This window comes from Scyliorhinus canicula, chromosome 17 (genome assembly GCF_902713615.1).
Source record: "Scyliorhinus canicula chromosome 17, sScyCan1.1, whole genome shotgun sequence".
Classification (NCBI taxonomy): domain Eukaryota; kingdom Metazoa; phylum Chordata; class Chondrichthyes; order Carcharhiniformes; family Scyliorhinidae; genus Scyliorhinus; species Scyliorhinus canicula.
Window position 1 is genome coordinate 61,970,345 of NC_052162.1, and position 12,266 is coordinate 61,982,610.

The 12,266-nt window shown below is 52.0% G+C and overlaps 1 protein-coding gene across 2 annotated transcripts in view; it reads left to right on the forward strand.

Annotated features, from left to right (window-relative positions):
- LOC119952087 (chromatin assembly factor 1 subunit A-like) overlaps positions 1 to 12,266 on the forward strand; it is a 120,952-nt gene that overhangs the window by 98,983 nt on the left and 9,703 nt on the right. The gene's annotated exons all lie outside the window — the stretch shown is intronic.

The following is a 12,266-nucleotide window of genomic DNA, read 5'->3' on the forward strand; positions in this document are numbered from 1 at the left end:
ATGAGCAAACATTCCGAGCTGTGGGTTATCTTGTATATCTGTAGATTCATCAAAAGCTGAACTGAATGCTAGAGAATTCTTCAGATATTTTTGCATCTTGCTTGCAACATCAGCATCGATCTACCTCCCGTAGTGTTCAGTTATATTGGAAGTCCCCCTAGTATTGCCTCAAACCACTACATTGGCGGAGAGTGTAAACTGGATCGATCGCAAGTTCGAAGTAGTTTAGAATTCAAGGGGAACAGAGGTGCCTCAAAATAAATAGAGAAATTGAAAAACATTGACAGCGTCGTAAAACAGTGAGTGTAAAATGCCCATGATTGGGATTCAACCAGGTGCCGAAGACTGAAGCCAGCATATTGACTAGCTCCATTTCTTTTTTACAGCAAACAAAATAATAGGGGGAGGATAAACAGAGGACTGGATGCACTGCCACCTGCTGCTGGTAGCGGAGCTCCCCATGCGGCGGAGAATCCAGCATCAGCCAACAAACAGGATTGGCGCCCCACTCCGATGCTTCGGTCCCCTGCTGGCAGTGGCATCGAGGGTCAGGACCCACGCAAGGGGAAGAATGAAAATGGGTCAACTTATTAAGGGGCTGGGTACCGGATTCTCCAAGCCCATGTGATTCTCCGGTCCTCTGGCTGGGATTTACGTGGGCGAGAATTGGTGCAGTGGATTCCCAGCGTGGCCCCGGTGCGGTGCACCTCACAGTGGGCCAAGGGCTAACTCTTTTAGTGAGTCGCTCCCAACGTCCATCAGGAAGCCACCCTCCCCCGACAATGTAAACCCTGCCCACCCCACCCCCACCAGATTCCCCCCATCAGAGACACCCCCCATAAGAGATACACCCCCCCCCATCAGAGAGACCCCTCCCTGGAAGCCCCCCAAAAGAGAGATCCTTTCCTGGATGCCCTCCATTACAGTGAGCCCTGCCTGGAAGCTTCTCATCACAGCTCAAAACGGAAGCCCAATAGCAGAATTTGCAATCCACACCTTGCATACATTTGAATGCCAAGGAATAGTGAATTGCCGCTGATATGTGCTCCCAGAGCGAGCGGAAATCAAAGGCGATTCATCTCTGGCGGGAAAACATAGGGCTGGATTTGCCGAAATCGTGAAACGCAATTAGGTGCAGAATAGGTTCTGACTCCAAAATCACGGTAGGCGCTGGTTTGATGTCAAATCGGGATGCTCCATCACCCAAAAATGGCGTAAATGCGTCACTCACTGCGCGAGGTAAAAGTAGAGTACGCATATCATTTGCAGGCCTGACACCCTATTCTCCGGGGCCCCCCGAGTTTCACTGCCTCCAATGGGCCGAGTTCAAGTCGTGAACCTGGCGTTGTGGCTGCTGAGCGAGAGAGAAGGAGGAGGTAGGAAATGGCGTGGAGTGACTGCGGGCTGCCGGCCCGGACACCGGCCATACTGGCTGAGGCGGGGAGCGGCCCTGTCAGGGCTGGCTGAGGGGAGGGAGAGGGACGGGGCCGAGCAGTAGGGTGCCCTACCACAGGACTGGTGGCGTGCCTGGGCCATCTTGCTACGCACCCACTGATCACCCACCTCGGCCCCTGGTTCTACACAGCGACACCGGCAGTTTGGGTTATCCCACCCCCGCACCCCATCTCTCGCCATATTGCGCCAACCCCCCTCCCCCAAACACCCCGCTCAACCGGCCGCCGGGTGACCACCCAGGGCAACACCCATGGCAACCCCCAGTGGGGGTAGTGCCAGCCAGCGGTACCCCTGGCAGCAGGGACAGAGGGCACCGACGGTGCCGGATACCAATGGGGCAGGGGTGTGGGGGTGGGGGGATCGACAAGTGCGCGCAGGGCCCGCAGTGCCAACCGGGGCCACTATGTAGCCTGTGGAACCTGGCCGGGCATGGGAGTATGCGCCATCCTAACATGTTGGCCTTCCACTCCCTGCGGACAATGGAGTTTGGCGTTCAACCAGTCACCGTGGCGATAGTCGCAGCTCTGTGAGATACACTGCAGCCGCGTGAGCAGGGTCTGCTCGGAGAGGAGGGGGAAGCTCCAGCAGCAGAGCGGGCAGTAGCGGAACGGCCAGCAGAGGACTGGGCTGTAGATGAACGGGCTGCAGAGGAATGGGCTTGTGAGGGGCAGGTGGCGGCCGCACAGGCTGGAGGGCCGACCGTCCAACAGGCCGAGGAGGAGGAAGTGCCAAGGAAGAGCCGCATAAGGCCTCGTGTATACTGGCACCGCCTGTCATTCGAGGACCTGTCGGACCGGGCATGCCGTTGGAGAATACGGATGAACAGAGAGACAGTGCGATATATCTGCCAGATGATGGCACGCCTGGCACCGTGGGGTATGGGAGAGGACACCCGCTCCCGATGACCATCAAGGTGACAGTTGCCCTGAACCTCTATGCGATGGGGTCCTTCCAGTTGAGTGGGGACCTGTCCGGGATCCAACAGGACTCGGTGCACAGGTGCATCCGCGCTGTCATGGCTGCCCTCTATGCCCAGGCGCCTCAATACGTCCAGTTCTATGAGCCCACCAGGATGCCTGGGCAGTGGGGTTTGCTGCCATCGGCGGGATGCCCCGGGCCCAGGGGGCGATAGACGGAAGTATATTGCCCGACGGGCACGTGCGGATAACAAGTCGCTCTACACTAACTCAATGAACATCCATCTGGTCTGTGACCATCAATTGTGCATCGTGGATAGAGTTCCCCCTCAGAATAGAGTCCCCCTCGTTCTCACATTTCATCCCACCAGCGTCCAAATGCAAAGCATAATCCTTCGCCATTTTCGCCAACTCCAGCGTGATGCCACCACCAAACACATCTTCCCTTCACTCCCTCTGTCAGCATTCTGCAGAGACCGTTCCCTCCGAGACAATCTAGTCCACTCCTCCACCATACCCAGTACCTCGCCCATCACCCATGGCACCTTCCCATGCAATCGCAGAAGGTGTAACACCTGCCCCTTTACCTCTTCCATGCTTAACATTCCAGGCCCAAAACACTCATTCCAGGTTAAGCAGCGTTTCACTTGCATCTCTTCCAATTTGGTCAACTGCATTCGCTGCTCCCAATGTGGTGGTCTCTATATCGGAGAGACCAAACGCAGACTGGGTGATCGCTTTGCTGACCATCTTCAGTCTGTGCGCATTCAGGACCCTGACCTTCCCTGTTGCTTGCCATTTTAACAAACGGCTCTGCTCCCATGCTCACGTGCCTGTTCTTGGCCTGCTGCAATGTTCCAGTGAAGCTCAATGCAAACTGGAGGAACAACATCTCATCTTCCGGTTAGGCACAGCCTTCCGGCCTGAACATCGAATTCAACAACTTCAGATGATCAACTCTATCCCACCACAACCCATTTATATTCATCCCATTTCAATTTAACTGTCTTTTACCATTTCTTTCTTTCTGAATATATATTTAACCCACCCCCCCCCACAATCTTATCCACCTTTCCTTCACCTTTCTCCTTATTGCTTCCCCCTTCCCCTCCCCCCACATCTACAGTTCATCCTCTGATGTTAGCTTCTCTGCTGTTTGACCTTTCACATCTTTTGTTCCCTCTGGGGACTGCCATGAGCACTCTTTCCCCTTGGTTTCTGTGGCCATTAGCACCCGGTTTCCCTGGGTTTCTGTGGCTATGACTCATCTTTCATTCTCACTCCACGGTATAAATATTTCCCACTTTCCCTGTCTGTTAGCTTTGACAAAGAGTCATCGGACTCAAAACGTTAGCTCGTTTCTCTCCCTACAGATGCTACCAGACCTGCTGAGATTTTCCGGCATTTTCTCTTTTGTTTCAGATTCCAGCACCCGCAGTAATTTGCTTTTATTTTACCTGTGCATCGTGCACCTCTGTGCCCGATACCCGGGCAGTGTCCACGACTCCTTCATCCTGGCACACTCGGTGATGCCTGACGTGTTTGAGGGGCACTCCTTCGGCTGAGAGGTTAGCTCCTGAGCGACAGGGGTTACCCGCTGCGGCCGTGGCTGACAACACGTATCCGGAGGCCACAGACTGACGCGAGACCCGCTACAAGGAAGCCCACACAACGACAAGGAATGTGATCGAGCGGTGCTTTGGCATCCTGAAGGTGTACTTCACACGCCTGGGCCACTCTAAAGGGGTTCTCCAGTATGAGGCTGAGAGGATTGACCGCATCATAGTGGCTTGCGGCATCCTTCACAACATTGCGCAACAGAGGGACGATGTGCTGGAGGAGGAAGATGATAAGGAAGGGCAGGCCTCGTCCGATGAGAAGGATGTGAAAGAGGGGGACAGTGATCAGGACATGGGGCCCGGGCAGGCATGGGAGGCTGCACAACAGCATCGCCAGGGCCAACAGGCACGGGACGCTCTGATTGCCTCCAGGTTCACCGACTAGGAGGGAGGGGTTGGAGGGGAGTGGGGGGGGAACTGGCCAGGGGCACGGACATCACATCCCAGATCCACACACCCTTACTCCCCACACCGGCAAACAGCCCGCTTGCACACCCATCCGTTGTACAAATCTGCAGTGCTACGAACTGGGGGTCACCGCCACGGGTCACATCTCCTCCTCCCTCGGGGTGCCCGATGGTCTCCGGGCTACTCCATTGGACGGGGTTGCGAACTGAGCCATCCCCTGAGGCCCCCCACCACCTGGCGCTGCCAGTCCTCGAGACGTGCTCCGGTCTCGACCTGGGTCTGCAGCCATGGAGCACAGGGAGGGGACCATCGCCATCTGGGACTGCACCACATCACATTGCGACTCTGCCACCGCCCTGTGGTGCTGTGCCACATCAGCCAGTGATTGGGCCACCTCCCTCTGGGTCTGGGCCACCACCCTCGAGGTCTGCGCCACCTCCCGCTGGGTCTGGGCCCCTCAGCTGCTCCTACATCCACCTGCTGTACAGGATGCGATGTGTGGTGCACACCAGATAGTGTCCCAGAAACCTCTTCACTAATGTGCCCAACCTAGGTGATAGTCTCTGGGATGGTGGAGGGTATAGGAGACAGCTGTGATAGAAAGGCAGTGTCATCTATAGACCCAAGCTCCGGGGTGTCCCAGGTCGCGGATGGGGGGCTGGTGTTTGGTTGCTATCCTAATCAGTGCTCGGCTGTCTGGGGAGCACCGGCTCTGGCACTGGCTGGGGCGGGGGGGCTCGAGATGGTCCGGCCCCATTACCGGCAGATCCCGTAAGACACAAGACGACATGATTAGTCAGCGGGCCGGGTGGGGGTGAGGGGTGGGAGTGGGGGGGGCCAGGGTTGGTCGGGGTGGGGGGGGGGTGTGGGGTGAGGGATGATGGGGGTGTGGGGTGAGGGATGATGGGGGTGTGGGGTGAGAGGGGTGGGGATGTGTGGGGTGAGGGGTGTGGGGGGGTGAGGGTTGATGGGGATGTGAGGTGAGGGGGTGGGGGTCGTGGGATGAGGGTGGTGGGGATGTGTGGGGCGTGGGGGCCACACATACGTCATGGGGGTCTGCAAATAAGCTGTGTCTCACTTCCTCGCCCGCCGCCTACCTCCGCCTCGGCGACCTCCCTTTCCTCCAGGCCGCCAACCACGTCCAGTGCCCTCTTCCCGGGCATGGCCGCAGTTCTGGTGGTCCCCCTCCCGTCTTCTCCCACTCTCGGCAGTTGTGTGCGGCCTTCTCCTAGAGGGGGGTGGGGTTGGAAAACACAAACAGCACAACCGTTAGACATTCTGATGAATGCAGGGTTGGGTAGATGGTGGCCTCAGTGGCCAGGGCACTTGGCCATGGCGACTGGCATGAGTGCTGGCATGTGGGGCAGGGTGGAGTTTGGCTGTCCCCTGGTGGGAAGGGGCTGGGTTCCGGGTGTGCGGGGGGCACAGGATTAGTGCCAGGGGCACGGAGCGGCCAACTCACACTGGCCGCCCTGAGGAGGTCGTGGAGTTTATTCCTGCACTGCATGCCAGTCCGGGCGCCATTGCCCACAGTGCTGACCAGCTCTGCCACCTGCATCCAGGCACGGTGGATGGCGGTGCCTGGCGACCTTCCTCCCGGTCCGGGGTACAGGGTCATCTGCCTCTCCTCCACGGCGTCCATGAGGGTGTCCAACTCAGCGTCCCTAAACCGTGGCGCTGTTCTCCTTCCGGCCAGCTTGCTGACTGGGACGGTGTGTGTGGGCGAATGGATCATGTAAGTGCGGCTGCTGAGTGTGAGCCTCATATGCGCCAATCACGGACCCGGCGAATCCGGCATCGTTTTGCATGGGATTGATTGTGTTGCACATGGCGATGGTGCTTGCCAATTTGAAGTTGCTGAATTGATGCAGCTGATGCGCCGTTTTGTTCTGTTGTAATGGCACTGTTTCCACGCCGACGTTGGCACAGTCTCAAAATCGGAGAATCCCGCCCATAGTCTCCCAGACAGAGAATTCCAGGCAGAACTTTATCCTATTAATGGTTTGTGGGCCAATAATTTACAACCTTATAAGAAATTTGACGGTCCCGGGGGACCCTGACACAAAGTCATTTGACCAGTTGGTGAAGTTGGTCTGGGAGCATTTCAACCTCAGACCCTCAATCATACCACAACGAGACAAGCCAAATTCTGCTATCAAGGACTGATGAGAGACAATTGTCGCCTTCATTGCCAGACTCCATCAAATGGCCGTAAATTGTGAGTTCGGCACAGCACTCGGTGACATGATGCATGATCGTTTAGTCTGCGGTATTAACAACATAAATGTGCAAAAGGAGCTTCTGGCTGAAACAATGATTACCCTAGTCAGGGCGATTGAGATTGTTCAGGTAACTGCATACACTGAGCGGGACGCGTAAGCATTTCAAAGCATGTAAGAGGGCAAGATGAACTAGTTGTGGGGTGGTATTGCCGCAGTGCACACAGCCAGGTTGACAGAAAGTGGAAATTCAGCCACGATCCCAGGAACAGGATCGTAGTCAGCGACCCGAATGAAAATGGGTCATCAGCCCAGAAGTCAAGATGACTGATCCGGAGTGGTGGAGACTTCTCCCAAGAATCATGCCACTGCAGCTAAGTTATTTGTTTTAGGTGCAACATGAAGGGCCATATCTAGGCACATTGCCGCACCCTTCAAAATGCATCAATTAAAAAAAAACAAGTCATGACTTCAGTGAACAAAGTGGAGAGAAATTCAGATGAAGATCCCGAATTTTGTTTACTCAACATGGTAAAAGTGAGCAGAACAGCCACAATTAAGATATTCCTCATGGAAAGTGGAAGACCACTAAAGATGGTGGTTGGCACCGGGGTGTTGGCAATGGTCATGGGTGAACAAACATTTAAATATGTTCGAGGAAGCGCTCAGTCTTTGAACTTGAGTAGCACAATAGCCAAGTTGGCAACATATAAGGGAAGCCTTGAACGATTTGGTGACAACCATGGCGCCAGTGTCGTATCAGTAACATCGATCAAGCCTGATTGGGCTTTAATAAGGACATGGGGAGTGCACACTGAGTAAAGTAAGAACAAAGTTTTATTTACACAAACGATATGTATACTACCCGATAGATCCCTGCTGGACGACCTTATATACAGTGGTTCCCGCCCCTAGCAGGGGAGCCCGTACTTCGCAAGGAGCATCAGGAAGACAAGCATTCCACCCGTAGGTCCCATCCGGGATATTACAGGGGTGAAATTGGTTGCACCAAATCAAGTTGAACTGGTTGGAAATCTTCAAAATCTCAGCCAATGTTTTCCAGGAAGTCTTATGTAAATATAATGACGTGTTCCAGAACGAGTTGGGTTGAATAGAGTGAGTAAAGGCCAAGGTTTAAGTCAGCTGAGACTCAACCCCAAAGTTTTTCAGAGCAAGACCGGTCCCTTACGCCTTGCACCAAAAGCTGGAAGCCGAACTTAAACGCCTGGAAGAACTGGAAATTTTCAGACCTGTGCAGTTTTCTGAATGGTGGGCCCCATCGTTCCTGTGTCAAAACCATACCACTCAGTTTAAATATGTGGAGATTATAAGCTTATAATAAGCCAGGTAACCCAAGTAGACAAATACCAAATTTCACGAATTGAAGACCTTTATGTGAAGTTGGCGAGTGGCCCCACCTACGCCACACCGACCTCAGTTATGCCTATATGAACTGAATGAAGGTTCCCAAAGGTTTGAGATAATTAATATGCATGAAGGCCTGTTTCAATAAATGAGATGACCCTTTGGCATCTCCTCGGCCTGTGTGATACTCCAGCGCACAATGGAGAATCTGCTCCAGGGCATCCCGGAAGTAGTGGTCTACCTGGATGACATTCCAGTAACAGGAACATCACATGAGGAGTGCCTGACAAGCTTTGAACATGTATTACGAAGATTCAGGGATGCGGAAACCAGCTGAAAAATGAGAAGTACACTTTCCAAGCTAGTGAGGTTGCTTACCTAGGGTTCAACATGGACTCAAAGAGAAGGTGAGGGCTTTAAGAGAGGACCTGGAACATAAGAACGTGGCAGAATTACAGTCCTTCTTGGGGATGGTGAAGCACTGTGGTCATTTCACCAGTATGTCTATGGGCGACATTTCAAAATAATAATAGACCACACGCCTCTGGGGAGGCTGCTTCGTGAAGGCTAGCTGATGCATCCAATCACGTCCATCAAGGTACAGTGGTGGGCCTTGTTCATAGAATTTACAGTGAAGAAGGCGGCCATTCGGCCCATTGAGTCTGCACTGGCCCTTGGAAAGAGCACCCCACTTAAGCCCTATTCACCAACCTATCCCCGTAAGCCCACCTCACCTGTTGCTGCTGGCCTATGATTACATCTTTAAGCATAGGCCAAGCAAACAAATTCAAACCTTGATGCGCTGAGCCGGCTCCCACTTCCAAAGAACCTGGCATCTCCACTGGAACCTCAAGACATTGTCCTGGGCACTTCGCCAGTGTCATCAGGTCATATAAAGAATTGGACGTAATGTGACCCAGTCCTGCCCAAATCTTAATGTATGATCTTAACCAGGTGGCACAAAGATAAATCTGACCAGTTAAGACCTTACCTTACTTTATGATTTGATTTGATTAGATTTATTATTGTCACATGTATTAGTATACAGTGAAAAGTATTGTTTCTTGCATGCTGTACAAACAATGCATACCGTACATAAGGAAGGAAGGAGAGACTGCAGAATATAATGTTACAGTCATAGCAAGGTGTAGAGAAAAGATCAACTTAATATGAGGACGAACTCAGTTGTGAGAAGAGAGTAATACACTGGGTTTCCTGAGTGGCAGCACCATCCCTCGCCAGAGAGTCGCTGCTGCAAGAATTGCACAGTGCCCAACCAGACCAAACAAAACAGAAAATGCGAGCTCGATGATATATTTGGTGGCCCGGCATAGATAAGGATATTGAACACATGATGCGCCAGTGCAACCCCTGCCAGACACAGCAGGCGTTGCCACCCACAGCCAACCTCCACCCTTGGGAGTGGCCTGTGAACCCATGGATGAGGGTACATGTGGACCTTGCTGGCCCTTTCTTGGGCAGAATGCTCCTTGTTTTGGTCGACACCCATTTAAAGTGGTTGGAGGTTCAAGAGATGGGAATGACAACCTAAGTGGCAATAATAAATGCCCTGCAGCGAATGCTTGCTACCCATGACCTTCCTGAAATAATAGTATCTGACCACGGCACTCCGTTCATTGGAGGAGACTTTCAGCACTTTGAACAAATGACATTCGCTATATGAGAACAGCCCCCTATCATGGTGTGCAAACGTTCAAGGCAGCCATGAAGCAGCAGTCCAGCAGAGCACTATGTCTTAGGCTTGCCAACTTTATTCTATCCTATAATTTTCTTTTTATTAATTTTTTTAAAATTTAGAATACCCAATTCATTTTTTCCAATTAAAGGGCAATTTAGCATGGCCAATCCACCTACTTTGCACATCTTTAGGTTGCGGGGGCGAAACCCACGCAAACACGGGGAGAATGTGCAAACTGCACATTGACAGTGACCCAGAGCCGGGATCGAACCTGGGACCTCGGCGCCGTGAGACTGCAGTGCTACCACTGCGCCACCGTGCTGCCCTATCTATCCTATAATATGACCTTCCCCCACCCATGCCACGGCACCGGACAAATTACTAATGGGCTGTCATCTCCAAATCCAATTGGACTTGATTTCCCAAATTTATTGGGGAGGGTGGAGGAAAGGCAAGTCTCCCAGAGGAAACAGCTTGTTTCGTACGAAAAAGACAGGTCATGCCAAGTGGGCAACCTGGCCATCGTCAGGAACTTTGCCTCAGGCCCACTATGGCTACCAGGCAGATGTGTATCAAAGTCAGGCCCAATCTGGTACATGGTGCATTTGAATGGTAGGAAACATGTTGGCCTCGTAAGAATCCGGGGTCCACAACCCCAATCTTGTTGGAGTAGGCAGGCAGCACCAAGGTTCCTGTGGTGGAGCCAAACAGAGGGCATCTCAGAGTTTTGAGGCGGCCCCGTCGATGACCCATGAGGGAGGTTGAGAGGTGAATGACCCTACTGTGATGGTAGAATCTCAGAGTCAATATTCCACATTGCTACCTCAGTCGCGAGGGACAATGGACAAAGCGGCAGGAGACGGGCCCGATGGCACGTGGAAATTCAGAAGGACCAACAAAAGCACGACAGTTAATACATGCTCGGGCCACACTGGGAAATACAGTTGAGGCAGATCGGCCAAAGGGGGACCACAGCCACAGTTATACAATGTAATTTAACTTTCAAACTGAAATGTGTAACATAAAATGTGAAAACCGATAAAACCATTTAAAAAAAACAACATTGTTACCTCAGAGATGGAGGAGCCAGTTGGAGGACTACGGTGGTCTACGAGACCTACAAAGACCTCTGACAGATTTACGTTGTAATTAACGATTATAGACTCTCTCCCCTTGTGTTTCTCAGCCTATTTATTCTATAAAGTTACTACACACAATCTGTTTTGCAAAAATGTTAATGGGGGAGGGACTTGGGAGTGTGGCCTCTTTAAGGGGCGAGCCCTCGAAATCCACATGACCCGCTCTGGGCCTATCGCACAGGAACGTGAGAATCCTGATCAAAGGGGAAATCATGCGGGGCCCTGGGTGCGGGATCCAGGGCAGAATGGACCCTGGAGCCAGAGAGTGAAGATCTGGTTAGTGACTTTTGGGGCCTGTTTAGTTCTTTGGCTAGACAGTTGGTTTGTGATGCAGAGCAAGGCCAGCAGCGTGGGTTCAATATTCATGAAGGCCCACCTTCTCAACCTTGCCCCTCGCCTGAAGTACGGTGATCCTCAGGTTAAATTACCACCAGTCAGCTCTCCCCCTGAAAGGGGAAAGCAGCCTATGGTCATCTGAGATTATGGCGACTTTACCTTTACCGAGTTACTCTGTGCCTGTGTATAGTTTACCTTTATTTGTTTTGTGAGGGCCACGAAGAATTCCGGCACAAGTTTGTAGAATCGAAAGAAATAACTTTATTTACAATTACATATATACAATAGCAGCAGTACTCCACCACTGCACTCTCCTCTCTAGCTGGTTCTACACTGGCCAGCTCTATTTATGCAGGTGACTCTGCTAATGATTTATCTGCCCTCCTCATTGGGGGAGCTCATACTCACTAAGGATTGTGGGATAGGCAATAGTCCCCAGCCAGTAGTAATCAGGCAGGTTATAACAATTTGTCACTAAACCCCTTTTCCGTTATACTGGAAGTTTCCACAGTATTGCCTCGAGCCACCACAGGAAGGATCGAAGGAGGCTCAAATGAAATGGAATTGCTGGCATGGATGGTTGGGCCAAATGGTCTGTTCCCCCACGCCATATTCTATGTAATTCTATAGGATTTTCAAAGCACTGGTGTGAACCTTCAGACTGTCAGCCTGGGTCCCACAGGAAGTGCGTGTGGAATTTTCAATGGAGTGAAGCTGCTTTTAGCCATACATAGTGTATTAAATTGGCATTTTTAAAAACTCATTTTCTTACAGTTACAGGAATATGTGACTTCATACAGTCCTCTTTCTGGAAGCCAGGCGGCATTAAAAGTAATGCACAGCTGTCTGCTCAATCCAAAAGCAACTGCAAAATTGTTGCTCAACAGCTGGCGCACCTTCCAGATGTGGAGTGTGGAATGGAAGGGCAGATTTGCTAGCTTGCAGCTCATGGACAACAATGAGAATTCTATAAGGTGTAAGAAAGGCACCTCAAAAACTACCAGCAATACGGTCTACCTGGCAGGAACAATTAAAGTCAGCCTCTTAGAGTTTACATGGAGGAGATCAAGTGCTTTCGGTTGAATTTTAACACCCAAAATGTGTGGGTA